Source organism: Rhinoderma darwinii, unplaced genomic scaffold (genome assembly GCF_050947455.1).
Source record: "Rhinoderma darwinii isolate aRhiDar2 unplaced genomic scaffold, aRhiDar2.hap1 Scaffold_3453, whole genome shotgun sequence".
Taxonomy (NCBI): domain Eukaryota; kingdom Metazoa; phylum Chordata; class Amphibia; order Anura; family Rhinodermatidae; genus Rhinoderma; species Rhinoderma darwinii.
In genome coordinates this window covers 113,061-135,043 of record NW_027463445.1, presented here as the reverse complement: position 1 = coordinate 135,043, position 21,983 = coordinate 113,061, and the positions used below count along the sequence as shown (strand labels likewise).

Below are 21,983 nucleotides of genomic sequence, written 5' to 3'. Positions count from 1 at the left end.
GTTAAATGCTTTAATCCATAGTCCTATCTAATCTATTGTGAAACAAAATCTAAACGACATAATAAAAAGTCAACCGCACCATGGATTCCCAGACAGTCTCCCACACTGGTACTAGCGAGGCCTTAAGCTGTGTAACTTCTGCGATCTGATGAGAGCAGGCATATTCAGCTTAGAATGGCCATTGACATTAAATGCTTTAATCCATAGTCCTTTTTAATCGATTGTGAAACAAAATCTAAACGACATAATAAAAAGTCAACCGCACCACGGATTCCCAGACAGTCTCCCACACTAGTACTAGCGAGGCCTTAAGCTGTGTAACTTCTGCGATCTGACGAGAGCAGGGACATTCAGCTTAGAATGGCCATTGACATTAAATGCTTTAATCCATAGTCCTTTTTAATCGATTGTGAAACAAAATCTAAACAACATAATAAAAATTCAACCGCTCCACGGATTCCCAGACATTCTCCCACACTGGTACTAGCGAGGCCTTAAGCTGTGTAACTTCTGCGATCTGACGAGAGCAGGCACATTCAGCTTAGAATGGCCATTGACATTAAATGGTTTAATCCATAGTCCTTTTTAATCGATTGTGAAACAAAATCTAAACGACATAATAAAAAGTCAACCGCACCACGGATTCCCAGACAGTCTCCCACACTGGTACTAGCGAGGCCTTAAGCTGTGTAACTTCTGCGTTCTGACGAGAGCAGGCAGATTCAGCTTAGAATGGCCATTGACGTTAAATGCTTTAATCCATAGTCCTATTTAATCTATTGTGAAACAAAATCTAAACGACATAATAAAAAGTCAACCGCACCACGGATTCCCGGACAGTCTCCCACACCGGTACTAGCGAGGCCTTAAGCTGTGTAACTTCTGCGATCTGACGAGAGCAGGCACATTCAGCTTAGAATGGCCATTGACGTTAAATGCTTTAATCCATAGTCCTATTTAATCCACTGTGAAACAAAATCTAAACGACATAATAAATAGTCAACCGCACCACGGATTCCCAGATAGTCTCCCACACTGGTACTAGTAAGGCATTAAGCTGTGTAACTTCTGCGATCTAACGAGGGCAGGCACATTCAGCTTAGAATGGCCATTGACATTAAATGTGTTAATCCATGGTCCTTTTTAATCGATTGTGAAACAAAATCTAAACGACATAATAAAAAGTCAACCGCACCTCGGATTCCCAGACAGTCTCCCACACTGGTACTAGCGAGGCGTTAAGCTGTTTAACTTCTGCGATCTAACGAGAGCAGGCACATTCAGCTTAGAATGGCCATTGACATTAAATGCTTTAATCCATAGTCCTATTTAATCTATTGTGAAACAAAATCTAAACAACATAATAAAAAGTCAACCGCACCACGGATTCCCAGACAGTCTCCCACACTGGTACTAGCGAGGCGTTAAGCTGTGTAACTTCTGCGATCTAACGAGGGCAGGCACATTCAGCTTAGAATGGCAATTGTCATTAAATGCTGTAATCCATAGTCCTTTTTAATCGATTGTGAAACAAAATCTAAACGACATAATAAAAAGTCAACCGCACCACGGATTCCCAGACAGTCTCCCACACTGGTACTAGCGAGGCCTTAAGCTGTGTATCTTCTGCGATCTGACGAGAGCAGGCACATTCAGCTTAGAATGGCCATTGACATTAAATGCTTTAATCCATAGTCCTTTTTAATCGATTGTGAAACAAAATCTAAACGACATAATAAAAAGTCAACCGCACCACGGATTCCCAGACAGTCTCCCACACTGGTACTAGCGAGGCCTTAAGCTGTGTAACTTCTGCGTTCTGACGAGAGCAGGCACATTCAGCTTAGAATGGCCATTGACGTTAAATGCTTTAATCCATAGTCCTATTTAATCTACTGTGAAACAAAATCTAAACGACATAATAAAAAGTCAACCGCACCACGGATTCCCAGACAGTCTCCCACACTGGTACTAGTGAGGCATTAAGCTGTGTAACTTCTGCGATCTAACGAGGGCAGGCACATTCAGCTTAGAATGGCCATTGACATTAAATGCTTTAATCCATAGTCCTTTTTAATCGATTGTGAAACAAAATCTAAACGACATAATAAAAAGTCAACCGCACCGCGGATTCCCAGACAGTCTCCCACACTGGTACTAGTGAGGCATTAAGCTGTGTAACTTCTGCGATATGACGAGAGCAGGGACATTCAGCTTAGAATGGCCATTGACATTAAATGTTTTAATCCATAGTCCTTTTTAATCGATTGTGAAACAAAATCTAAACGACATAATAAAAATTCAACCGCACCACGGATTCCCAGACAGTCTCCCACAATGGTACTAGCGAGGCCTTAAGCTGTGTAACTTCTGCGTTCTGACGAGAGCTGGCACATTCAGCTTAGAATGGCCATTGACGTTAAATGCTTTAATCCATAGTCCTATCTAATCTATTGTGAAACAAAATCTAAACGACATAATAAAAAGTCAACCGCACCATGGATTCCCAGACAGTCTCCCACACTGGTACTAGCGAGGCCTTAAGCTGTGTAACTTCTGCGATCTGATGAGAGCAGGCATATTCAGCTTAGAATGGCCATTGACATTAAATGCTTTAATCCATAGTCCTTTTTAATCGATTGTGAAACAAAATCTAAACGACATAATAAAAAGTCAACCGCATCACGGATTCCCAGACAGTCTCCCACACTAGTACTAGCGAGGCCTTAAGCTGTGTAACTTCTGCGATCTGACGAGAGCAGGGACATTCAGCTTAGAATGGCCATTGACATTAAATGCTTTAATCCATAGTCCTTTTTAATCGATTGTGAAACAAAATCTAAACAACATAATAAAAAGTCAACCGCACCACGGATTCCCAGACAGTCTCCCACACTGGTACTAGCGAGGCCTTAAGCTGTGTAACTTCTGCGATCTGACGAGAGCAGGCACATTCAGCTTAGAATGGCCATTGACATTAAAAGCCTTAATCCATAGTCCTATTTAATCTATTGTGAAACAAAATCTAAACAACATAATAAAAAGGCAACCGCACCACGCATTCCCAGACAGTCTCCCACACTGGTACCAGCGAGGCCTTAAGCTGTGTAACTTCTGCGATCTGACGAGAGCAGGGACATTCAGCTTAGAATGGCCATTGACATTAAAGGCTTTAATCCATAGTCCTTTTTAATCGATTGTGAAACAAAATCTAAACGACATAATAAAATCTCAACCGCACCACAGATTCCAAGACAGTCTCCCACACTGGTACTAGCGAGGCCTTAAGCTGTGTAACTTCTGCGTTCGGACGAGAGCAGGCACATTCAGCTTAGAATGGCCATTGACGTTAAATGCTTTAATCCATAGTCCTATTTAATCTATTGTGAAACAAAATCTAAACGACATAATAAAAAGTCAACCGCACCACGGATTCCCAGACAGTCTCCCACACTGGTACTAGCGAGGCCTTAAGCTGTGTAACTTCTGCGTTCTGACGAGAGCAGGCACATTCAGCTTAGAATGGCCATTGACGTTAAATGCTTTAATCCATAGTCCTATTTAATCTATTGTGAAACAAAATCTAAACGACATAATAAAAAGTCAACCGCACCACGGATTCCCAGGCAGTCTCCCACACTGGTACTAGCGAGGCCTTAAGCTGTGTAACTTCTGCGATCTGACGAGGGCAGGCACATTCAGCTTAGAATGGCAATTGACGTTAAATGCTTTAATCCATAGTCCTATTTAATCTACTGTGAAACAAAATCTAAACGACATAATAAAAAGTCAACCGCACCACGGATTCCCAGACAGTCTCCCACACTGGTACTAGTGAGGCATTAAGCTGTGTAACTTCTGCGATCTAACGAGGGCAGGCACATTCAGCTTAGAATGGCCATTGACATTAAATGCGTTAATCCATAGTCCTTTTTAATCGATTGTGAAACAAAATCTAAACGACATAATAAAAAGTCAACCGCACCACGGATTCCCAGACAGTCTCCCACACTGGTACTAGCGAGGCCTTAAGCTGTGTAACTTCTGCGATATGACGAGAGCAGGGACATTCAGCTTAGAATGGCCATTGACATTAAATGTTTTAATCCATAGTCCTTTTTAATCGATTGTGAAACAAAATCTAAACGACATAATAAAAATTCAACTGCACCACGGATTCCCAGACAGTCTCCCACAATGGTACTAGCGAGGCCTTAAGCTGTGTAATTTCTGCGTTCTGACGAGAGCTGGCACATTCAGCTTAGAATGGCCATTGACATTAAATGCTTTAATCCATAGTCCTTTTTAATCGATTGTGAAACAAAATCTAAACGACATAATAAAAAGTCAACCGCACCACGGATTCCCAGACAGTCTCCCACACTGGTACTAGCGAGGCCTTAAGCTGTGTAACTTCTGCGATCTGACGAGAGCAGGCACATTCAGCTTAGAATGGCCATTGACATTAAATGCTTTAATCCATAGTCCTTTTTAATCGATTGTGAAACAAAATCTAAACGACATAATAAAAAGTCAACCGCACCACGGATTCCCAGACAGTCTCCCACACTGGTACTAGCGAGGCCTTAAGCTGTGTAACTTCTGCGATCTGACGAGAGCAGGCATATTCAGCTTAGAATGGCCATTGACATTAAATGCTTTAATCCATAGTCCTTTTTAATCGATTGTGAAACAAAATCTAAACGACATAATAAAAAGTCAACCGCACCACGGATTCCCAGACAGTCTCCCACACTAGTACTAGCGAGGCCTTAAGCTGTGTAACTTCTGCGATCTGACGAGAGCAGGGACATTCAGCTTAGAATGGCCATTGACATTAAATGCTTTAATCCATAGTCCTTTTTAATCGATTGTGAAACAAAATCTAAACAACTTAATAAAAATTCAACCGCTCCACGGATTCCCAGACAGTCTCCCACACTGGTACTAGCGAGGCCTTAAGCTGTGTAACTTCTGCGATCTGACGAGAGCAGGCACATTCAGCTTAGAATGGCCATTGACGTTAAATGCTTTAATCCATAGTCCTATTTAATCTATTGTGAAACAAAATCTAAACGACATAATAAAAAGTCAACCGCACCACGGATTCCCAGACAGTCACCCACACTGGTACTAGCGAGGCGTTAAGCTGTGTAACTTCTGCGATCTAACGAGAGCAGGCACATTCAGCTTAGAATGGCCATTGACATTAAATGCTTTAATCCATAGTCCTTTTTAATCGATTGTGAAACAAAATCTAAACGACATAATAAAAAGTCAACCTCACCACGGATTCCCAGACAGTCTCCCACACTGGTACTATCGAGGCCTTAAACTGTGTAACTTCTGCGATCTGACGAGAGCAGGCACATTCAGCTTAGAATGGCCATTGACATTAAAAGCCTTAATCCATAGTCCTATTTAATCTATTGTGAAACAAAATCTAAACAACATAATAAAAAGGCAACCGTACCACGCATTCCCAGACAGTCTCCCACACTGGTACCAGCGAGGCCTTAAGCTGTGTAACTTCTGCGATCTGACGAGAGCAGGGACATTCAGCTTAGAATGGCCATTGACATTAAAGGATTTAATCCATAGTCCTTTTTAATCGATTGTGAAACAAAATCTAAACGACATAATAAAAACTCAACCGCACCACAGATTCCCAGACAGTCTCCCACACTGGTACTAGCGAGGCCTTAAGCTGTGTAACTTCTGCGTTCGGACGAGAGCAGGCACAGTCAGCTTAGAATGGCCATTGACGTTAAATGCTTTAATCCATAGTCCTATTTAATCTATTGTGAAACAAAATCTAAACGACATAATAAAAAGTCAACCGCACCACGGATTCCCAGACAGTCTCCCACACTGGTACTAGCAAGGCCTTAAGCTGTGTAACTTCTGCGATCTAACGAAAGGAGGTACATTCAGCTTAGAATGGCCATTGACATTAAATGCTTTAATCCATAGTTCTTTTTAATCGATTGTGAAACAAAATCTAAACGACATAATAAAAAGTCAACCGCACCACGGATTCCCAGACAGTCTCCCACACTGGTACTAGCGAGGCCTTAAGCTGTGTAACTTCTGCAATCTGACGAGAGCAGGCACATTCAGCTTAGAATGGCCATTAAAGTTAAATGCTTTAATCCATAGTCCTATTTAATCTATTGTGAAACAAAATCTAAACGACATAATAAAAAGTCAACCGCACCACGGATTCCCAGAGAGTCTCCCACACTGGTACTAGTGAGGCGTTAAGCTGTGTAACTTCTGCGATCTGACGAGAGCAGGGACATTCAGCTTAGAATGGCCATTGACATTAAATGCTTTAATCCATAGTCCTTTTTAATCGATTGTGAAACAAAATCTAAATGACATAATAAAAAGTCAACCGCACCACGGATTCCCAGACAGTCTCCCACACTGGTACTAGCGAGGCCTTAAGCTGTGTAACTTCTGCGATCTGACGAGAGCAGGCACATTCAGCTTAGAATGGCCATTGACATTAAATGCTGTAATCCATAGTCCTTTTTAATCGATTGTGAAACAAAATCTAAACGACATAATAAAAATTCAACCGCACCACGGATTCCCAGACAGTCTCCCACACTGGTACTAGCGAGGCCTTAAGCTGTGTAACTTCTGCGTTCTGACGAGAGAAGGCACATTCAGCTTAGAATGGCCATTGACATTAAATGCTTTAATCCATAGTCCTTTTTAATCGATTGTGAAACAAAATCTAAACGACATAATAAAAAGTCAACCGCACCACAGATTCCCAGACAGTCTCCCACACTGGTACTAGCGAGGCCTTAAGCTGTGTAACTTCTGCGATCTGACGAGAGCAGTCACATTCAGCTTAGAATGGCCATTGACATTAAAAGCCTTAATCCATAGTCCTATTTAATCTATTGTGAAACAAAATCTAAACGACATAATAAAAAGGCAACCGCACCATGGATTCCCAGACAGTCTCCCACACTGGTACTAGCGAGGCCTTAAGCTGTGTAACTTCTGCGATCTGACGAGAGCAGGCACGTTCAGCTTAGAATGGCCATTGACATTAAATGCTGTAATCCATAGTCCTTTTTAATCGATTGTGAAACAAAATCTAAACGACATAATAAAAAGGCAACCGCACCATGGATTCCCAGACAGTCTCCCACACTGGTACTAGCGAGGCCTTAAGCTGTGTAACTTCTGCGATCTGACGAGAGCAGTCACATTCAGCTTAGAATGGCCATTGACATTAAAAGCCTTAATCCATAGTCCTATTTAATCTATTGTGAAACAAAATCTAAACGACATAATAAAAAGGCAACCGCACCATGGATTCCCAGACAGTCTCCCACACTGGTACTAGCGAGGCCTTAAGCTGTGTAACTTCTGCGATCTGACGAGAGCAGGGACATTCAGCTTAGAATGGCAATTGACTTTAAATGCTTTAATCCATAGTCCTATTTAATCTATTGTGAAACAAAATCTAAACGACATAATAAAAAGTCAACCGCACCACGGATTCCCAGACAGTCTCCCACACTGGTACTAGCGAGGCCTTAAGCTGTGTAACTTCTGCGATCTGACGAGAGCAGGCACATTCAGCTTGGAATGGCCATTGACGTTAAATGCTTTAATCCATAGTCCTATTTAATCTATTGTGAAACAAAATCTAAACGACATCATAAAAATTCAACCGCACCACGGATTCCCAGACAGTCTCCCACACTGGTACTAGCGAGGCCTTAAGCTGTGTAACTTCTGCGATCTGACGAGAGCAGGCACATTCAGCTTAGAATGGCCATTGACATTAAATGCTTTAATCCATAGTCCTTTTTAATCGATTGTGAAACAAAATCTAAACGACATAATAAAAAGTCAACCGCACCACGGATTCCCAGACAGTCTCCCATAGTGGTACTAGCGAGGCGTTAAGCTGTGTAACTTCTGCGATCTAACGAGAGCAGGCACATTCAGCTTAGAATGGCCATTGACATTAAATGCTTTAATCCATAGTCCTTTTTAATCGATTGTGAAACAAAATCTAAACGACATAATAAAAAGTCAACCGCACCACGGATTCCCAGACAGTCTCCCACACTGGTACTAGCGAGGCCTTAAGCTGTGTAACTTCTGCGATCTGACGAGAGCAGGCACATTCAGCTTAGAATGGCCATTGACATTAAAAGCCTTAATCCATAGTCCTATTTAATCTATTGTGAAACAAAATCTAAACAACATAATAAAAAGTCAACCGCACCACGGATTCCCAGACAGTCTCCCACACTGGTACTAGCGAGGCCTTAAGCTGTGTAACTTCTGCGATCTGACGAGAGCAGGGACATTCAGCTTTGAATGGCCATTGACATTAAATGCTGTAATCCATAGTCCTTTTTAATCGATTGTGAAACAAAATCTAAACGACATAATAAAAAGTCAACCGCACCACGGATTCCCAGACAGTCTCCCACACTGGTACTAGCGAGGCCTTAGGCTGTGTAACTTCTGCGTTCTGACGAGAGCAGGCACATTCAGCTTAGAATGGCCATTGACGTTAAATGCTTTAATCCATAGTCCTATTTAATCTATTGTGAAACAAAATCTAAACGACATAATAAAAAGTCAACCGCACCACGGATTCCCAGACAGTCTCCCACACTGGTACTAGCGAGGCCTTAAGCTGTGTAACTTCTGCAATCTGACGAGAGCAGGCACATTCAGCTTAGAATGGCCATTAAAGTTAAATGCTTAAATCCATAGTCCTATTTAATCTATTGTGAAACAAAATCTAAACGACATAATAAAAAGTCAACCGCACCACGGATTCCCAGAGAGTCTCCCACACTGGTACTAGTGAGGCGTTAAGCTGTGTAACTTCTGCGATCTGACGAGAGCAGGGACATTCAGCTTAGAATGGCCATTGACATTAAATGCTTTAATCCATAGTCCTTTTTAATCGATTGTGAAACAAAATCTAAATGACATAATAAAAAGTCAACCGCACCACGGATTCCCAGACAGTCTCCCACACTGGTACTAGCGAGGCCTTAAGCTGTGTAACTTCTGCGATCTGACGAGAGCAGGCACGTTCAGCTTAGAATGGCCATTGACATTAAATGCTGTAATCCATAGTCCTTTTTAATCGATTGTGAAACAAAATCTAAACGACATAATAAAAATTCAACCGCACCACGGATTCCCAGACAGTCTCCCACACTGGTACTAGCGAGGCCTTAAGCTGTGTAACTTCTGCGTTCTGACGAGAGCAGGCACATTCAGCTTAGAATGGCCATTGACATTAAATGCTTTAATCCATAGTCCTTTTTAATCGATTGTGAAACAAAATCTAAACGACATAATAAAAAGTCAACCGCACCACAGATTCCCAGACAGTCTCCCACACTGGTACTAGCGAGGCCTTAAGCTGTGTAACTTCTGCGATCTGACGAGAGCAGTCACATTCAGCTTAGAATGGCCATTGACATTAAAAGCCTTAATCCATAGTCCTATTTAATCTATTGTGAAACAAAATCTAAACGACATAATAAAAAGGCAACCGCACCATGGATTCCCAGACAGTCTCCCACACTGGTACTAGCGAGGCCTTAAGCTGTGTAACTTCTGCGATCTGACGAGAGCAGGGACATTCAGCTTAGAATGGCCATTGACATTAAAGGCTTTAATCCATAGTCCTTTTTAATCGATTGTGAAACAAAATCTAAACGACATAATAAAAATTCAACCGCACCACGGATTCCCAGACAGTCTCCCACACTGGTACTAGCGAGGACTTATGCTGTGTAACTTCTGCGATCTAACGAGAGCAGGCACATTCAGCTTAGAATGGCCATTGACGTTAAATCCTTTAATCCATAGTCCTATTTAATCTATTGTGAAACAAAATCTAAATGACATAATAAAAAGTCAACCGCACCACGGATTCCCAGACAGTCTCCCACACTGGTACTAGCGAGGCCTTAAGCTGTGTAACTTCTGCGATCTGACGAGAGCAGGGACATTCAGCTTAGAATGGCCATTGACATTAAATGCTTTAATCCATAGTCCTTTTTAATCGATTGTGAAACAAAATCTAAACAACATAATAAAAAGTCAACCGCACCACGGATTCCCAGACAGTCTCCCACACTGGTACTAGCGAGGGCTTAAGCTGTGTAACTTCTGCGTTCTGACGAGAGCAGGCACATTCAGCTTAGAATGGCCATTGACATTAAATGCTTTAATCCATAGTCCTTTTTAATCGATTGTGAAACAAAATCTAAACGACATAATGAAAATTCAACTGCACCACGGATTCCCAGACATTCTCCCACACTGGTACTAGCGAGGCCTTAAGCTGTGTAACTTCTGCGATCTGACGAGAGCAGACACATTCAGCTTAGAATGGCCATTGACATTAAAAGCCTTAATCCATAGTCCTATTTAATCTATTGTGAAACAAAATCTAAACAACATAATAAAAAGTCAACCGCACCACGGATTCCCAGACAGTCTCCCACACTGGTACTAGCGAGGCCTTAAGCTGTGTAACTTCTGCGATCTGACGAGAGCAGGGACATTCAGCTTAGAATGGCCATTGACATTAAATGTTTTACTCCATAGTCCTATTTAATCTATTGTGAAACAAAATCTAAACAACATAATAAAAAGTCAACCGCACCACGGATTCCCAGACAGTCTCCCACACTGGTACTAGCAAAGCCTTAAGCTGTGTAACTTCTGCGATCTGACGAGAGCAGGCACATTCAGCTTAGAATGGCCATTGACATTAAATGCTTTAATCCATAGTCCTTTTTAATCGATTGTGAAACAAAATCTAAACGACATAATAAAAAGTCAACCGCACCACGGATTCCCAGACAGTCTCCCACACTGGTACTAGCGAGGCGTTAAGCTGTGTAACTTCTGCGATCTGACGAGAGCAGGCACATTCAGCTTAGAATGGCCATTGACATTAAATGCTTTAATCCATAGTCGTTTTTAATCGATTGTGAAACAAAATCTAAACGACATAATAAAAAGTCAACCGCACCACGGATTCCCAGACAGTCTCCCACACTGGTACTAGCGAGGCCTTAAGCTGTGTAACTTCTGCGATCTGACGAGAGCAGGCACATTCAGCTTAGAATGGCCATTGACATTAAATGCTTTAATCCATAGTCCATTTTAATCGATTGTGAAACAAAATCTAAACGACATAATAAAAAGTCAACCACACCACGGATTCCCAGACAGTCTCCCACACTGGTACTAGCGAGGCCTTAAGCTATGTAACTTCTGCGATCTGACGAGAGCAGGCACATTCAGCTTAGAATGGCCATTGACGTTAAATGCTTTAATCCATAGTCCTTTTTAATCGATTGTGAAACAAAATCTAAACGACATAATAAAAAGTCAACCGCACCACGGATTCCCAGACAGTCTCCCACACTGGTACTAGCGAGGCCTTAAGCTGTGTAACTTCTGCGATCTGACGAGAGAAGGCACATTCAGCTTAGAATGGCCATTGACGTTAAATGCTTTAATCCATAGTCCTATTTAATCTATTGTGAAACAAAATCTAAACAACATAATAAAAAGTCAACCGCACCACGGATTCCCAGACAGTCTCCCACACTGGTACTAGCGAGGCGTTAAGCTGTGTAACTTCTGCGATCTGACGAGAGCAGGGACATTCAGCTTAGAATGGCCATTGACATTAAATGCTTTAATCCATAGTCCTTTTTAATCGATTGTGAAACAAAATCTAAACGACATAATAGAATGTCAACCGCACCACGGATTCCCAGACAGTCTCCCACACCGGTACTAGCGAGGCCTTAAGCTGTGTAACTTCTGCGATCTGACGAGAGCAGGCACATTCAGCTTAGAATGGCCATTGACGTTAGATGCTTTAATCCATAGTCCTATCTAATCTATTGTGAAACAAAATCTAAACGACATAATAAAAAGTCAACCGCACCACGGATTCCCAGACAGTCTCCCACACTGGTACTAGCGAGGCGTTAAGCTGTGTAACTTCTGCGATCTAACGAGAGCAGGCACATTCAGCTTAGAATGGCCATTGACATTAAATGCTTTAATCCATAGTCCTTTTTAATCGATTGTGAAACAAAATCTAAACGACATAATAAAAAGTCAACCGCACCACAGATTCCCAGACAGTCTCCCACACTGGTACTAGCGAGGCCTTAAGCTGTGTAACTTCTGCGATCTGACGAGAGCAGTCACATTCAGCTTAGAATGGCCATTGACATTAAAAGCCTTAATCCATAGTCCTATTTAATCTATTGTGAAACAAAATCTAACCAACATAATAAAAAGGCAACCGCACCACGGATTCCCAGACAGTCTCCCACACTGGTACTAGCGAGGCCTTAAGCTGTGTAACTTCTGCGATCTGACGAGAGCAGGGACATTCAGCTTAGATTGGCCATTGACATTAAATGCTTTAATCCATAGTCTTTTTTAATCGATTGTGAAACAAAATCTAAACGACATAATAAAAATTCAACCGCACCACGGATTCCCAGACAGTCTCCCACACCGGTACTAGCGAGGCCTTAAGCTGTGTAACTTCTGCGTTCTGACGAGAGCAGGCACATTCAGCTTAGAATGGCCATTGACGTTAAATGCTTTAATCCATAGTCCTATTTAATCTATTGTGAAAAAAAATCTAAACGACATAATAAAAATTCAATCGCACCACGGATTCCCAGACAATCTCCCACACTGGTACTAGCGAGGCGTTAAACTGTGTAACTTCTGCGATCTAACGAGAGCAGGCACATTCAGCTTAGAATGGCCATTAACATTAAATGCTTTAATCCATAGTCCTTTTTAATCGATTGTGAAACAAAATCTAAACGACATAATAAAAAGTCAACCGCACCACGGATTCCCAGACAGTCTCCCACACTGGTTCTAGCGAGGCGTTAAGCTGTGTAACTTCTGCGATCTAACGAGAGCAGGCACATTCAGCTTAGAATGGCCATTAACATTAAATGCTTTAATCCATAGTCCTTTTTAATCGATTGTGAAACAAAATCTAAACGACATAATAAAAAGTCAACCGCACCACGGATTCCCAGACAGTCTCCCACACTGGTACTAGCGAGGCCTTAAGCTGTGTAACTTCTGCGATCTGACGAGAGCAGGCACATTCAGCTTAGAATGGCCATTGACATTAAATGCTTTAATCCATAGTCCTTTTTAATCGATTGTGAAACAAAATCTAAACGACATAATAAAAATTCAACCGCACCACGGATTCCCAGACAGTCTCCCACACTGGTACTAGCGAGGCCTTAAGCTGTGTAACTTCTGCGATCTGACGAGAGCAGGCACATTCAGCTTAGAATGGCCATTGACGTTAAATGCTTTAATCCATAGTCCTTTTTAATCGATTGTGAAACAAAATCTAAACGACATAATAAAAATTCAACCGCACCACGGATTCCCAGACAGTCTCCCACACTGGTACTAGCGAGGCCTTAAGCTGTGTAACTTCTGCGATCTGACGAGAGCAGGGACATTCAGCTTAGAATGGCCATTGACATTAAATGCTTTAATCCATAGTCCTTTTTAATCGATTGTGAAACAAAATCTAAACGACATAATAAAAATTCAACCGCACCACGGATTCCCAGACAGTCTCCCACACTGGTACTAGCGAGGCGTTAAGCTGTGTAACTTCTGCGATCTGACGAGAGCAGGGACATTCAGCTTAGAATGGCCATTGACATTAAATGCTTTAATCCATAGTCCTTTTTAATCGATTGTGAAACAAAATCTAAACAACATAATAGAATGTCAACCGCACCACGGATTCCCAGACAGTCTCCCACACTGGTACTAGCGAGGCCTTAAGCTGTGTAACTTCTGCGATCTGACGAGAGCAGGCACATTCAGCTTAGAATGGCCATTGACGTTAGATGCTTTAATCCATAGTCCTATCTAATCTATTGTGAAACAAAATCTAAACGACATAATAAAAAGTCAACCGCACCACGGATTCCCAGACAGTCTCCCACACTGGTACTAGCGAGGCGTTAAGCTGTGTAACTTCTGCGATCTAACGAGAGCAGGCACATTCAGCTTAGAATGGCCATTGACATTAAATGCTTTAATCCATAGTCCTTTTTAATCGATTGTGAAACAAAATCTAAACGACATAATAAAAAGTCAACCGCACCACAGATTCCCAGACAGTCTCCCACACTGGTACTAGCGAGGCCTTAAGCTGTGTAACTTCTGCGATCTGACGAGAGCAGTCACATTCAGCTTAGAATGGCCATTGACATTAAAAGCCTTAATCCATAGTCCTATTTAATCTATTGTGAAACAAAATCTAACCAACATAATAAAAAGGCAACCGCACCACGGATTCCCAGACAGTCTCCCACACTGGTACTAGCGAGGCCTTAAGCTGTGTAACTTCTGCGATCTGACGAGAGCAGGGACATTCAGCTTAGAATGGCCATTGACATTAAATGCTTTAATCCATAGTCTTTTTTAATCGATTGTGAAACAAAATCTAAACGACATAATAAAAATTCAACCGCACCACGGATTCCCAGACAGTCTCCCACACCGGTACTAGCGAGGCCTTAAGCTGTGTAACTTCTGCGTTCTGACGAGAGCAGGCACATTCAGCTTAGAATGGCCATTGACGTTAAATGCTTTAATCCATAGTCCTATTTAATCTATTGTGAAAAAAAATCTAAACGACATAATAAAAAGTCAACCGCACCACAGATTCCCAGACAGTCTCCCACACTGGTACTAGCGAGGCCTTAAGCTGTGTAACTTCTGCGATCTGACGAGAGCAGTCACATTCAGCTTAGAATGGCCATTGACATTAAAAGCCTTAATCCATAGTCCTATTTAATCTATTGTGAAACAAAATCTAACCAACATAATAAAAAGGCAACCGCACCACGGATTCCCAGACAGTCTCCCACACTGGTTCTAGCGAGGCGTTAAGCTGTGTAACTTCTGCAATCTAACGAGAGCAGGCACATTCAGCTTAGAATGGCCATTAACATTAAATGCTTTAATCCATAGTCCTTTTTAATCGATTGTGAAACAAAATCTAAACGACATAATAAAAAGTCAACCGCACCTCGGATTCCCAGACAGTCTCCCACACTGGTACTAGCGAGGCCTTAAGCTGTGTAACTTCTGCGATCTGACGAGAGCAGGCACATTCAGCTTAGAATGGCCATTGACATTAAATGCTTTAATCCATAGTCCTTTTTAATCGATTGTGAAACAAAATCTAAACGACATAATAAAAAGTCAACCGCACCACGGATTCCCAGACAGTCTCCCACACTGGTACTAGTGAGGCCTTAAGCTGTGTAACTTCTGCGATCTGACGAGAGCAGGCACATTCAGCTTAGAATGGCCATTGACATTAAATGCTTTAATCCATAGTCCTTTTTAATCGATTGTGAAACAAAATCTAAACGACATAATAAAAATTCAACCGCACCACGGATTCCCAGACAGTCTCCCACACTGGTACTAGCGAGGCCTTAAGCTGTGTAACTTCTGCGATCTGACGAGAGCAGGCACATTCAGCTTAGAATGGCCATTGACGTTAAATGCTTTAATCCATAGTCCTTTTTAATCGATTGTGAAACAAAATCTAAACGACATAATAAAAATTCAACCGCACCACGGATTCCCAGACAGTCTCCCACACTGGTACTAGCGAGGCCTTAAGCTGTGTAACTTCTGCGATCTGACGAGAGCAGGGACATTCAGCTTAGAATGGCCATTGACATTAAATGCTTTAATCCATAGTCCTTTTTAATCGATTGTGAAACAAAATCTAAACGACATAATAAAATTTCAACCGCACCACGGATTCCCAGCCAGTCTCCCACACTGGTACTAGCGAGGACTTAAGCTGTGTAACTTCTGCGATCTGACGAGAGCAGGCACATTCAGCTTAGAATGGCCATTGACGTTAAATCCTTTAATCCATAGTCCTATTTAATCTATTGTGAAACAAAATCTAAACGACATAATAAAAAGTCAACCGCACCACGGATTCTCAGACAGTCTCCCACACTGGTACTAGCGAGGCGTTAAGCTGTGTAACTTCTGCGATCTAACGAGAGCAGGCACATTCAGCTTAGAATGGCCATTGACATTAAATGCTTTAATCCATAGTCCTTTTTAATCGATTGTGAAACAAAATCTAAACGACATAATAAAAAGTCAACCGCACCACGGATTCCCAGACAGTCTCCCACACTGGTACTAGCGAGGCCTTAAGCTGTGTAACTTCTGCGATCTGACGAGAGCAGGCACATTCAGCTTAGAATGGCCATTGACATTAAAAACCTTAATCCATAGTCCTATTTAATCTATTGTGAAACAAAATCTAAACAACATAATAAAAAGTCAACCGCACCACGGATTCCCAGACAGTCTCCCACACTGGTACTAGCGAGGCCTTAAGCTGTGTAACTTCTGCGATCTGACGAGAGCAGGGACATTCAGCTTAGAATGGCCATTGACATTAAATGCTTTAATCCATAGTCCTATTTAATCTATTGTGAAACAAAATCTAAACGACATAATAAAAAGTCAACCGCACCACGGATTCCCAGACAGTCTCCCACACTGGTACTAGCGAGGCCTTAAGCTGTGTAACTTCTGCGATCTGACGAGAGCAGGCACATTCAGCTTAGAATGGCCATTGACATTAAAAGCCTTAATCCATAGTCCTATTTAATCTATTGTGAAACAAAATCTAAACAACATAATAAAAAGTCAACCGCACCACGGATTCCCACACAGTCTCCCACACTGGTACTAGCGAGGCCTTAAGCTGTGTAACTTCTGCGATCTGACGAGAGCAGGGACATTCAGCTTAGAATGGCCATTGACTTTAAATGCTTTAATCCATAGTCCTATTTAATCTATTGTGAAACAAAATCTAAACGACATAATAGAAAGTCGACCGCACCACGGATTCCCAGACAGTCTCCCACACTGGTACTAGCGAGGCCTTAAGATGTGTAACTTCTGCGATCTGACGAGAGAAGGCACATTCAGCTTAGAATGGCCATTGACATTAAAAGCTTTAATCCATAGTCCTTTTTAATCGATTGTGAAACAAAATCTAAACAACATAATAAAAAATCAACCGCACCACGGATTCCCAGACAGTCTCCCACACTGGTACTAGCGAGGCGTTAAGCTGTGTAACTTCTGCGATCTGACAAGAGCAGGGACATTCAGCTTAGAATGGCCATTGACATTAAATGCTTTAATTCATAGTCCTTTTTAATCGATTGTGAAACAAAATCTAAACGACATAATAAAAATTCAACCGCACCACGGATTCCCAGACAGTCTCCCACACTGGTACTAGCGAGGACTTAAGCTGTGTAACTTCTGCGATCTGACGAGAGCAGGCACATTCAGCTTAGAATGGCCATTGACGTTAAATCCTTTAATCCATAGTCCTATTTAATCTATTGTGAAACAAAATCTAAACGACATAATAAAAAGTCAACCGCACCACGGATTCCCAGACAGTCTCCCACACTGGTACTAGCGAGGCGTTAAGCTGGGTAACTTCTGCGATCTAACGAGAGCAGGCACATTCAGCTTAGAATGGCCATTGACATTAAATGCTTTAATCCATAGTCCTTTTTAATCGATTGTGAAACAAAATCTAAACGACATAATAAAAAGTCAACCGCACCACGGATTCCCAGACAGTCTCCCACACTGGTACTAGCGAGGCCTTAAGCTGTGTAACTTCTGCGATCTGACGAGAGCAGGGACATTCAGCTTAGAATGGCCATTGACAGTAAATGCTTTAATCCATAGTCCTTTTTAATCGATTGTGAAACAAAATCTAAACGACATAATAAAAATTCAACCGCACCACGGATTCCCAGACAGTCTCCCACACTGGTACTAGCGAGGCGTTAAGCTGTGTAACTTCTGCGATCTAACGAGAGCAGGCACATTCAGCTTAGAATGGCCATTGACGTTAAATCCTTTAATCCATAGTCCTATTTAATCTATTGTGAAACAAAATCTAAACGACATAATAAAAAGTCAACCGCACCACGGATTCCCAGACAGTCTCCCACACTGGTACTAGCGAGGCGTTAAGCTGCGTAACTTCTGCGATCTAACGAGAGCAGGCACATTCAGCTTAGAATGGCCATTGACATTAAATGCTTTAATCCATAGTCCTTTTTAATCGATTGTGAAACAAAATCTAAACGACATAATAAAAAGTCAACCGCACCACGGATTCCCAGACAGTCTCCCACACTGGTACTAGCGAGGCCTTAAGCTGTGTAACTTCTGCGATCTGACGAGGGCAGGCACATTCAGCTTAGAATGGCCATTGACATTAAAAGCCTTAATCCATAGTCCTATTTAATCTATTGTGAAACAAAATCTAAACAACATAATAAAAAGTCAACCGCACCACGGATTCCCAGACAGTCTCCCACACTGGTACTAGCGAGGCCTTAAGCTGTGTAACTTCTGCGATCTGACGAGAGAAGGCACATTCAGCTTAGAATGGCCATTGACATTAAATGCTTTAATCCATAGTCCTTTTTAATCGATTGTGAAACAAAATCTAAACGACATAATAAAAAGTCAACCGCACCACGGATTCCCAGACAGTCTCCCACACTGGTACTAGCGAGGCCTTAAGCTGTGTAACTTCTGCGATCTGACGAGAGCAGGGACATTCAGCTTAGAATGGCCATTGACAAGAAATGCTTTAATCCATAGTCCTTTTTAATCGATTGTGAAACAAAATCTAAACGACATAATAAAAATTCAACCGCACCACGGATTCCAAGACAGTCTCCCACACTGGTACTAGCGAGGACTTAAGCTGTGTAACTTCTGCGATCTGACGAGAGCAGGCACATTCAGCTTAGAATGGCCATTGACGTTAAATCCTTTAATCCATAGTCCTATTTAATCTATTGTGAAACAAAATCTAAACGACATAATAAAAAGTCAACCGCACCACGGATTCCCAGACAGTCTCCCACACTGGTACTAGCGAGGCCTTAAGCTGTGTAACTTCTGCGATCTGACGAGAGCAGGCACATTCAGCTTAGAATGGCCATTGCCATTAAAAGCCTTAATCCATAGTCCTTTTTAATCGATTGTGAAACAAAATCTAAACGACATAATAAAAAGTCAACCGCACCACGGATTCCCAGACAGTCTCCCACACTGGTACTAGCGAGGCCTTAAGCTGTGTAACTTCTGCGATCTGACGAGAGCAGGGACATTCAGCTTAGAATGGCCATTGACAGTAAATGCTTTAATCCATAGTCCTTTTTAATCGATTGTGAAACAAAATCTAAACGACATAATAAAAATTCAATCGCACCACGTATTCCCAGACAGTCTCCCACACTGGTACTAGCGTGGACTTAAGCTGTGTAACTTCTGCGATCTGACGAGAGCAGGCACATTCAGCTTAGAATGGCCATTGACATTAAATGCTTTAATCCATAGTCCTTTTTAATCGAATGTGAAACAAAATCTAAACGACATAATAAAAAGTCAACCGCACCACGGATTCCCAGACAGTCTCCCACACTGGTACTAGCGAGGCCTTAAGCTGTGTAACTTCTGCGATCTGACGAGAGCAGGCACATTCAGCTTAGAATGGCCATTGACGTTAAATGCTTTAATCCATAGTCCTATTTAATCTATTGTGAAACAAAATCTAAACGACATAATAAAAAGTCAACCGCACCACGGATTACCAGACAGTCTCCCACACTGGTACTAGCAAGGCCTTAAGCTGTGTAACTTCTGCGATCTGACGAGAGCAGGCACATTCAGCTTAGAATGGCCATTGACATTAAATGCTTTAATCCATAGTCCTTTTTAATCGATTGTGAAACAAAATCTAAACGACATAATAAAAAGTCAACCGCACCACGGATTCCCAGACAGTCTCCCACACTGGTACTAGCGAGGCCTTAAGCTGTGTATCTTCTGCGATCTGACGAGAGCAGGGACATTCAGCTTAGAATGGCCATTGACATTAAATGCTTTAATCCATAGTCCTTTTTAATCGATTGTGAAACAAAATCTAAACGACATAATAAAAAGTCAACCGCACCACGGATTCCCAGACAGTCTCCCACACTGGTACTAGCGAGCCCTTAAGCTTTGTAACTTATGCGATCTGACGAGAGCAGGGACATTCAGCTTAGAATGGCCATTGACATTAAATGCTTTAATCCATAGTCCTTTTTAATCGATTGTGAAACAAAATCTAAACAACATAATAAAAAGTCAACCGCACCACGGATTCCCAGACAGTCTCCCACACTGGTACTAGCGAGGCCTTAAGCTGTGTAACTTCTGCGATCTGACGAGAGCAGGGACATTCAGCTTAGAATGGCCATTGACATTAAATGCTTTAATCCATAGTCCTTTTTAATCGATTGTGAAACAAAATCTAAACGACATAATAAAAAGTCAACCGCACCACGGATTCCCAGACAGTCTCCCACACTGGTACTAGCGAGGCCTTAAGCTGTGTAACTTCTGCGATCTGACGAGAGCAGGCACATTCAGCTTAGAATGTCCATTGACATTAAATTCTGTAATCCATAGTCCTTTTTAATCGATTGTGAAACAAAATCTAAACGACATAATAAAAATTCAACCGCACCACGGATTCCCAGACAGTCTCCCACACTGGTACTAGCGAGGCCTTAAGTTGTGTAACTTCTGCGTTCTGACGAGAGCAGGCACATTCAGCTTAGAATGGCCACTGACGTTAAATGCTTTAATCCATAGTCCTATTTAATCTATTGTGAAACAAAATCTAAACAACATAATAAAAAGTCAATCGCACCACGGATTCCCAGACAGTCTCCCACACTGGTACTAGCGAGGCCTTAAGCTGTGTAACTTCTGCGATCTGACGAGAGCAGGCACATTCAGCTTAGAATGGCCATTGAAGTTAAACGCTTTAATCCATAGTCCTATTTAATCTATTGTGAAACAAAATCTAAACGACATAATAAAAAGTCAACCGCACCACGGATTCCCAGACAGTCTCCCACACTGTTACTAGCGAGGCCTTAAGCTGTGTAACTTATGCGATCTGACGAGAGAAGGCACATTCAGCTTAGAATGGCCATTGACATTAAATGGTTTAATCCATAGTCCTTTTTAATCGATCGTGAAACAAAATCTAAACGACATAATAAAAAGTCAACCGCACCACGGATTCCCACACAGTCTCCCACACTGGTACTAGCGAGGCCTTAAGCTGTGTAACTTCTGCGATCTGACGAGAGCAGGGACATTCAGCTTAGAATGGCCATTGACTTTAAATGCTTTAATCCATAGTCCTATTTAATCTATTGTGAAACAAAATCTAAACGACATAATAGAAAGTCGACCGCACCACGGATTCCCAGACAGTCTCCCACACTGGTACTAGCGAGGCCTTAAGATGTGTAACTTCTGCGATCTGACGAGAGAAGGCACATTCAGCTTAGAATGGCCATTGACATTAAAAGCTTTAATCCATAGTCCTTTTTAATCGATTGTGAAACAAAATCTAAACAACATAATAAAAAATCAACCGCACCACGGATTCCCAGACAGTCTCCCACACTGGTACTAGCGAGGCGTTAAGCTGTGTAACTTCTGCGATCTGACAAGAGCAGGGACATTCAGCTTAGAATGGCCATTGACATTAAATGCTTTAATTCATAGTCCTTTTTAATCGATTGTGAAACAAAATCTAAACGACATAATAAAAATTCAACCGCACCACGGATTCCCAGACAGTCTCCCACACTGGTACTAGCGAGGACTTAAGCTGTGTAACTTCTGCGATCTGACGAGAGCAGGCACATTCAGCTTAGAATGGCCATTGACGTTAAATCCTTTAATCCATAGTCCTATTTAATCTA

General features: G+C 41.9%; 103 pseudogenes; all 103 read right to left on the bottom strand.

Annotated features, from left to right (window-relative positions):
• Nucleotides 1-67: 67 nt before the first annotated feature.
• LOC142707211 (5S ribosomal RNA) lies at nucleotides 68-186 on the bottom strand (annotated as a pseudogene).
• Nucleotides 187-253: 67 nt separating this feature from the next.
• LOC142707009 (5S ribosomal RNA) lies at nucleotides 254-372 on the bottom strand (annotated as a pseudogene).
• Nucleotides 373-625: 253 nt separating this feature from the next.
• On the bottom strand, nucleotides 626-744 carry LOC142707025 (5S ribosomal RNA; annotated as a pseudogene).
• A 67-nt stretch (nucleotides 745-811) lies between these two features.
• Nucleotides 812-930, bottom strand: LOC142707110 (5S ribosomal RNA; annotated as a pseudogene).
• A 253-nt stretch (nucleotides 931-1,183) lies between these two features.
• On the bottom strand, nucleotides 1,184-1,302 carry LOC142707124 (5S ribosomal RNA; annotated as a pseudogene).
• A 253-nt stretch (nucleotides 1,303-1,555) lies between these two features.
• LOC142707192 (5S ribosomal RNA) lies at nucleotides 1,556-1,674 on the bottom strand (annotated as a pseudogene).
• Nucleotides 1,675-1,741: 67 nt separating this feature from the next.
• On the bottom strand, nucleotides 1,742-1,860 carry LOC142707155 (5S ribosomal RNA; annotated as a pseudogene).
• Nucleotides 1,861-1,927: 67 nt separating this feature from the next.
• LOC142706968 (5S ribosomal RNA) lies at nucleotides 1,928-2,046 on the bottom strand (annotated as a pseudogene).
• Nucleotides 2,047-2,299: 253 nt separating this feature from the next.
• On the bottom strand, nucleotides 2,300-2,418 carry LOC142707475 (5S ribosomal RNA; annotated as a pseudogene).
• Nucleotides 2,419-2,485: 67 nt separating this feature from the next.
• On the bottom strand, nucleotides 2,486-2,604 carry LOC142707210 (5S ribosomal RNA; annotated as a pseudogene).
• Nucleotides 2,605-2,671: 67 nt separating this feature from the next.
• Nucleotides 2,672-2,790, bottom strand: LOC142707380 (5S ribosomal RNA; annotated as a pseudogene).
• Nucleotides 2,791-2,857: 67 nt separating this feature from the next.
• On the bottom strand, nucleotides 2,858-2,976 carry LOC142706975 (5S ribosomal RNA; annotated as a pseudogene).
• Nucleotides 2,977-3,043: 67 nt separating this feature from the next.
• Nucleotides 3,044-3,162, bottom strand: LOC142706785 (5S ribosomal RNA; annotated as a pseudogene).
• A 67-nt stretch (nucleotides 3,163-3,229) lies between these two features.
• On the bottom strand, nucleotides 3,230-3,348 carry LOC142706792 (5S ribosomal RNA; annotated as a pseudogene).
• A 67-nt stretch (nucleotides 3,349-3,415) lies between these two features.
• On the bottom strand, nucleotides 3,416-3,534 carry LOC142707141 (5S ribosomal RNA; annotated as a pseudogene).
• Nucleotides 3,535-3,601: 67 nt separating this feature from the next.
• LOC142707104 (5S ribosomal RNA) lies at nucleotides 3,602-3,720 on the bottom strand (annotated as a pseudogene).
• A 67-nt stretch (nucleotides 3,721-3,787) lies between these two features.
• LOC142706967 (5S ribosomal RNA) lies at nucleotides 3,788-3,906 on the bottom strand (annotated as a pseudogene).
• Nucleotides 3,907-3,973: 67 nt separating this feature from the next.
• On the bottom strand, nucleotides 3,974-4,092 carry LOC142706846 (5S ribosomal RNA; annotated as a pseudogene).
• A 67-nt stretch (nucleotides 4,093-4,159) lies between these two features.
• LOC142707467 (5S ribosomal RNA) lies at nucleotides 4,160-4,278 on the bottom strand (annotated as a pseudogene).
• Nucleotides 4,279-4,345: 67 nt separating this feature from the next.
• On the bottom strand, nucleotides 4,346-4,464 carry LOC142706974 (5S ribosomal RNA; annotated as a pseudogene).
• A 67-nt stretch (nucleotides 4,465-4,531) lies between these two features.
• LOC142706996 (5S ribosomal RNA) lies at nucleotides 4,532-4,650 on the bottom strand (annotated as a pseudogene).
• Nucleotides 4,651-4,717: 67 nt separating this feature from the next.
• LOC142707008 (5S ribosomal RNA) lies at nucleotides 4,718-4,836 on the bottom strand (annotated as a pseudogene).
• A 67-nt stretch (nucleotides 4,837-4,903) lies between these two features.
• Nucleotides 4,904-5,022, bottom strand: LOC142707445 (5S ribosomal RNA; annotated as a pseudogene).
• Nucleotides 5,023-5,089: 67 nt separating this feature from the next.
• LOC142707434 (5S ribosomal RNA) lies at nucleotides 5,090-5,208 on the bottom strand (annotated as a pseudogene).
• A 67-nt stretch (nucleotides 5,209-5,275) lies between these two features.
• Nucleotides 5,276-5,394, bottom strand: LOC142707409 (5S ribosomal RNA; annotated as a pseudogene).
• A 67-nt stretch (nucleotides 5,395-5,461) lies between these two features.
• LOC142706897 (5S ribosomal RNA) lies at nucleotides 5,462-5,580 on the bottom strand (annotated as a pseudogene).
• A 67-nt stretch (nucleotides 5,581-5,647) lies between these two features.
• Nucleotides 5,648-5,766, bottom strand: LOC142707390 (5S ribosomal RNA; annotated as a pseudogene).
• A 67-nt stretch (nucleotides 5,767-5,833) lies between these two features.
• Nucleotides 5,834-5,952, bottom strand: LOC142706964 (5S ribosomal RNA; annotated as a pseudogene).
• A 67-nt stretch (nucleotides 5,953-6,019) lies between these two features.
• On the bottom strand, nucleotides 6,020-6,138 carry LOC142706813 (5S ribosomal RNA; annotated as a pseudogene).
• A 67-nt stretch (nucleotides 6,139-6,205) lies between these two features.
• On the bottom strand, nucleotides 6,206-6,324 carry LOC142706838 (5S ribosomal RNA; annotated as a pseudogene).
• A 67-nt stretch (nucleotides 6,325-6,391) lies between these two features.
• Nucleotides 6,392-6,510, bottom strand: LOC142706973 (5S ribosomal RNA; annotated as a pseudogene).
• Nucleotides 6,511-6,577: 67 nt separating this feature from the next.
• Nucleotides 6,578-6,696, bottom strand: LOC142706861 (5S ribosomal RNA; annotated as a pseudogene).
• A 67-nt stretch (nucleotides 6,697-6,763) lies between these two features.
• On the bottom strand, nucleotides 6,764-6,882 carry LOC142707406 (5S ribosomal RNA; annotated as a pseudogene).
• A 67-nt stretch (nucleotides 6,883-6,949) lies between these two features.
• LOC142707482 (5S ribosomal RNA) lies at nucleotides 6,950-7,068 on the bottom strand (annotated as a pseudogene).
• A 67-nt stretch (nucleotides 7,069-7,135) lies between these two features.
• Nucleotides 7,136-7,254, bottom strand: LOC142706935 (5S ribosomal RNA; annotated as a pseudogene).
• A 67-nt stretch (nucleotides 7,255-7,321) lies between these two features.
• LOC142707470 (5S ribosomal RNA) lies at nucleotides 7,322-7,440 on the bottom strand (annotated as a pseudogene).
• A 67-nt stretch (nucleotides 7,441-7,507) lies between these two features.
• On the bottom strand, nucleotides 7,508-7,626 carry LOC142707185 (5S ribosomal RNA; annotated as a pseudogene).
• Nucleotides 7,627-7,693: 67 nt separating this feature from the next.
• LOC142707227 (5S ribosomal RNA) lies at nucleotides 7,694-7,812 on the bottom strand (annotated as a pseudogene).
• Nucleotides 7,813-7,879: 67 nt separating this feature from the next.
• LOC142706805 (5S ribosomal RNA) lies at nucleotides 7,880-7,998 on the bottom strand (annotated as a pseudogene).
• A 67-nt stretch (nucleotides 7,999-8,065) lies between these two features.
• LOC142706969 (5S ribosomal RNA) lies at nucleotides 8,066-8,184 on the bottom strand (annotated as a pseudogene).
• A 67-nt stretch (nucleotides 8,185-8,251) lies between these two features.
• Nucleotides 8,252-8,370, bottom strand: LOC142707360 (5S ribosomal RNA; annotated as a pseudogene).
• A 67-nt stretch (nucleotides 8,371-8,437) lies between these two features.
• On the bottom strand, nucleotides 8,438-8,556 carry LOC142707137 (5S ribosomal RNA; annotated as a pseudogene).
• Nucleotides 8,557-8,623: 67 nt separating this feature from the next.
• Nucleotides 8,624-8,742, bottom strand: LOC142706812 (5S ribosomal RNA; annotated as a pseudogene).
• Nucleotides 8,743-8,809: 67 nt separating this feature from the next.
• On the bottom strand, nucleotides 8,810-8,928 carry LOC142706837 (5S ribosomal RNA; annotated as a pseudogene).
• Nucleotides 8,929-8,995: 67 nt separating this feature from the next.
• On the bottom strand, nucleotides 8,996-9,114 carry LOC142706997 (5S ribosomal RNA; annotated as a pseudogene).
• Nucleotides 9,115-9,181: 67 nt separating this feature from the next.
• Nucleotides 9,182-9,300, bottom strand: LOC142707138 (5S ribosomal RNA; annotated as a pseudogene).
• Nucleotides 9,301-9,367: 67 nt separating this feature from the next.
• LOC142707405 (5S ribosomal RNA) lies at nucleotides 9,368-9,486 on the bottom strand (annotated as a pseudogene).
• A 67-nt stretch (nucleotides 9,487-9,553) lies between these two features.
• On the bottom strand, nucleotides 9,554-9,672 carry LOC142706819 (5S ribosomal RNA; annotated as a pseudogene).
• A 253-nt stretch (nucleotides 9,673-9,925) lies between these two features.
• LOC142707083 (5S ribosomal RNA) lies at nucleotides 9,926-10,044 on the bottom strand (annotated as a pseudogene).
• A 67-nt stretch (nucleotides 10,045-10,111) lies between these two features.
• Nucleotides 10,112-10,230, bottom strand: LOC142707218 (5S ribosomal RNA; annotated as a pseudogene).
• Nucleotides 10,231-10,483: 253 nt separating this feature from the next.
• Nucleotides 10,484-10,602, bottom strand: LOC142707082 (5S ribosomal RNA; annotated as a pseudogene).
• Nucleotides 10,603-10,669: 67 nt separating this feature from the next.
• Nucleotides 10,670-10,788, bottom strand: LOC142707279 (5S ribosomal RNA; annotated as a pseudogene).
• A 67-nt stretch (nucleotides 10,789-10,855) lies between these two features.
• On the bottom strand, nucleotides 10,856-10,974 carry LOC142707431 (5S ribosomal RNA; annotated as a pseudogene).
• Nucleotides 10,975-11,041: 67 nt separating this feature from the next.
• LOC142706957 (5S ribosomal RNA) lies at nucleotides 11,042-11,160 on the bottom strand (annotated as a pseudogene).
• Nucleotides 11,161-11,227: 67 nt separating this feature from the next.
• On the bottom strand, nucleotides 11,228-11,346 carry LOC142707330 (5S ribosomal RNA; annotated as a pseudogene).
• A 67-nt stretch (nucleotides 11,347-11,413) lies between these two features.
• Nucleotides 11,414-11,532, bottom strand: LOC142707448 (5S ribosomal RNA; annotated as a pseudogene).
• A 67-nt stretch (nucleotides 11,533-11,599) lies between these two features.
• On the bottom strand, nucleotides 11,600-11,718 carry LOC142706786 (5S ribosomal RNA; annotated as a pseudogene).
• A 67-nt stretch (nucleotides 11,719-11,785) lies between these two features.
• LOC142707037 (5S ribosomal RNA) lies at nucleotides 11,786-11,904 on the bottom strand (annotated as a pseudogene).
• Nucleotides 11,905-11,971: 67 nt separating this feature from the next.
• LOC142706773 (5S ribosomal RNA) lies at nucleotides 11,972-12,090 on the bottom strand (annotated as a pseudogene).
• A 67-nt stretch (nucleotides 12,091-12,157) lies between these two features.
• Nucleotides 12,158-12,276, bottom strand: LOC142707404 (5S ribosomal RNA; annotated as a pseudogene).
• Nucleotides 12,277-12,343: 67 nt separating this feature from the next.
• Nucleotides 12,344-12,462, bottom strand: LOC142707442 (5S ribosomal RNA; annotated as a pseudogene).
• Nucleotides 12,463-12,529: 67 nt separating this feature from the next.
• Nucleotides 12,530-12,648, bottom strand: LOC142707168 (5S ribosomal RNA; annotated as a pseudogene).
• Nucleotides 12,649-13,087: 439 nt separating this feature from the next.
• On the bottom strand, nucleotides 13,088-13,206 carry LOC142706944 (5S ribosomal RNA; annotated as a pseudogene).
• A 67-nt stretch (nucleotides 13,207-13,273) lies between these two features.
• On the bottom strand, nucleotides 13,274-13,392 carry LOC142707226 (5S ribosomal RNA; annotated as a pseudogene).
• Nucleotides 13,393-13,459: 67 nt separating this feature from the next.
• On the bottom strand, nucleotides 13,460-13,578 carry LOC142707324 (5S ribosomal RNA; annotated as a pseudogene).
• A 67-nt stretch (nucleotides 13,579-13,645) lies between these two features.
• On the bottom strand, nucleotides 13,646-13,764 carry LOC142706949 (5S ribosomal RNA; annotated as a pseudogene).
• Nucleotides 13,765-13,831: 67 nt separating this feature from the next.
• LOC142707012 (5S ribosomal RNA) lies at nucleotides 13,832-13,950 on the bottom strand (annotated as a pseudogene).
• A 67-nt stretch (nucleotides 13,951-14,017) lies between these two features.
• Nucleotides 14,018-14,136, bottom strand: LOC142706771 (5S ribosomal RNA; annotated as a pseudogene).
• A 67-nt stretch (nucleotides 14,137-14,203) lies between these two features.
• Nucleotides 14,204-14,322, bottom strand: LOC142707403 (5S ribosomal RNA; annotated as a pseudogene).
• A 67-nt stretch (nucleotides 14,323-14,389) lies between these two features.
• Nucleotides 14,390-14,508, bottom strand: LOC142707250 (5S ribosomal RNA; annotated as a pseudogene).
• A 67-nt stretch (nucleotides 14,509-14,575) lies between these two features.
• On the bottom strand, nucleotides 14,576-14,694 carry LOC142707166 (5S ribosomal RNA; annotated as a pseudogene).
• Nucleotides 14,695-14,761: 67 nt separating this feature from the next.
• On the bottom strand, nucleotides 14,762-14,880 carry LOC142707402 (5S ribosomal RNA; annotated as a pseudogene).
• A 253-nt stretch (nucleotides 14,881-15,133) lies between these two features.
• Nucleotides 15,134-15,252, bottom strand: LOC142707327 (5S ribosomal RNA; annotated as a pseudogene).
• A 67-nt stretch (nucleotides 15,253-15,319) lies between these two features.
• On the bottom strand, nucleotides 15,320-15,438 carry LOC142707022 (5S ribosomal RNA; annotated as a pseudogene).
• A 67-nt stretch (nucleotides 15,439-15,505) lies between these two features.
• LOC142707225 (5S ribosomal RNA) lies at nucleotides 15,506-15,624 on the bottom strand (annotated as a pseudogene).
• A 67-nt stretch (nucleotides 15,625-15,691) lies between these two features.
• LOC142707323 (5S ribosomal RNA) lies at nucleotides 15,692-15,810 on the bottom strand (annotated as a pseudogene).
• A 67-nt stretch (nucleotides 15,811-15,877) lies between these two features.
• LOC142706890 (5S ribosomal RNA) lies at nucleotides 15,878-15,996 on the bottom strand (annotated as a pseudogene).
• Nucleotides 15,997-16,063: 67 nt separating this feature from the next.
• On the bottom strand, nucleotides 16,064-16,182 carry LOC142706916 (5S ribosomal RNA; annotated as a pseudogene).
• Nucleotides 16,183-16,249: 67 nt separating this feature from the next.
• Nucleotides 16,250-16,368, bottom strand: LOC142706931 (5S ribosomal RNA; annotated as a pseudogene).
• Nucleotides 16,369-16,435: 67 nt separating this feature from the next.
• Nucleotides 16,436-16,554, bottom strand: LOC142707080 (5S ribosomal RNA; annotated as a pseudogene).
• Nucleotides 16,555-16,621: 67 nt separating this feature from the next.
• LOC142706919 (5S ribosomal RNA) lies at nucleotides 16,622-16,740 on the bottom strand (annotated as a pseudogene).
• Nucleotides 16,741-16,807: 67 nt separating this feature from the next.
• Nucleotides 16,808-16,926, bottom strand: LOC142707121 (5S ribosomal RNA; annotated as a pseudogene).
• A 439-nt stretch (nucleotides 16,927-17,365) lies between these two features.
• On the bottom strand, nucleotides 17,366-17,484 carry LOC142706783 (5S ribosomal RNA; annotated as a pseudogene).
• A 67-nt stretch (nucleotides 17,485-17,551) lies between these two features.
• LOC142706863 (5S ribosomal RNA) lies at nucleotides 17,552-17,670 on the bottom strand (annotated as a pseudogene).
• Nucleotides 17,671-17,737: 67 nt separating this feature from the next.
• On the bottom strand, nucleotides 17,738-17,856 carry LOC142707079 (5S ribosomal RNA; annotated as a pseudogene).
• Nucleotides 17,857-17,923: 67 nt separating this feature from the next.
• Nucleotides 17,924-18,042, bottom strand: LOC142706934 (5S ribosomal RNA; annotated as a pseudogene).
• A 67-nt stretch (nucleotides 18,043-18,109) lies between these two features.
• On the bottom strand, nucleotides 18,110-18,228 carry LOC142707384 (5S ribosomal RNA; annotated as a pseudogene).
• Nucleotides 18,229-18,295: 67 nt separating this feature from the next.
• LOC142707260 (5S ribosomal RNA) lies at nucleotides 18,296-18,414 on the bottom strand (annotated as a pseudogene).
• A 67-nt stretch (nucleotides 18,415-18,481) lies between these two features.
• On the bottom strand, nucleotides 18,482-18,600 carry LOC142707447 (5S ribosomal RNA; annotated as a pseudogene).
• A 67-nt stretch (nucleotides 18,601-18,667) lies between these two features.
• On the bottom strand, nucleotides 18,668-18,786 carry LOC142707078 (5S ribosomal RNA; annotated as a pseudogene).
• Nucleotides 18,787-18,853: 67 nt separating this feature from the next.
• On the bottom strand, nucleotides 18,854-18,972 carry LOC142706912 (5S ribosomal RNA; annotated as a pseudogene).
• A 67-nt stretch (nucleotides 18,973-19,039) lies between these two features.
• LOC142707201 (5S ribosomal RNA) lies at nucleotides 19,040-19,158 on the bottom strand (annotated as a pseudogene).
• A 67-nt stretch (nucleotides 19,159-19,225) lies between these two features.
• LOC142707077 (5S ribosomal RNA) lies at nucleotides 19,226-19,344 on the bottom strand (annotated as a pseudogene).
• Nucleotides 19,345-19,411: 67 nt separating this feature from the next.
• Nucleotides 19,412-19,530, bottom strand: LOC142707423 (5S ribosomal RNA; annotated as a pseudogene).
• A 67-nt stretch (nucleotides 19,531-19,597) lies between these two features.
• LOC142706907 (5S ribosomal RNA) lies at nucleotides 19,598-19,716 on the bottom strand (annotated as a pseudogene).
• Nucleotides 19,717-19,783: 67 nt separating this feature from the next.
• LOC142706790 (5S ribosomal RNA) lies at nucleotides 19,784-19,902 on the bottom strand (annotated as a pseudogene).
• Nucleotides 19,903-19,969: 67 nt separating this feature from the next.
• LOC142707281 (5S ribosomal RNA) lies at nucleotides 19,970-20,088 on the bottom strand (annotated as a pseudogene).
• A 253-nt stretch (nucleotides 20,089-20,341) lies between these two features.
• On the bottom strand, nucleotides 20,342-20,460 carry LOC142707075 (5S ribosomal RNA; annotated as a pseudogene).
• Nucleotides 20,461-20,527: 67 nt separating this feature from the next.
• Nucleotides 20,528-20,646, bottom strand: LOC142707296 (5S ribosomal RNA; annotated as a pseudogene).
• Nucleotides 20,647-20,713: 67 nt separating this feature from the next.
• Nucleotides 20,714-20,832, bottom strand: LOC142706811 (5S ribosomal RNA; annotated as a pseudogene).
• A 67-nt stretch (nucleotides 20,833-20,899) lies between these two features.
• On the bottom strand, nucleotides 20,900-21,018 carry LOC142707173 (5S ribosomal RNA; annotated as a pseudogene).
• A 253-nt stretch (nucleotides 21,019-21,271) lies between these two features.
• LOC142707119 (5S ribosomal RNA) lies at nucleotides 21,272-21,390 on the bottom strand (annotated as a pseudogene).
• Nucleotides 21,391-21,829: 439 nt separating this feature from the next.
• Nucleotides 21,830-21,948, bottom strand: LOC142706782 (5S ribosomal RNA; annotated as a pseudogene).
• Nucleotides 21,949-21,983: the final 35 nt, after the last annotated feature.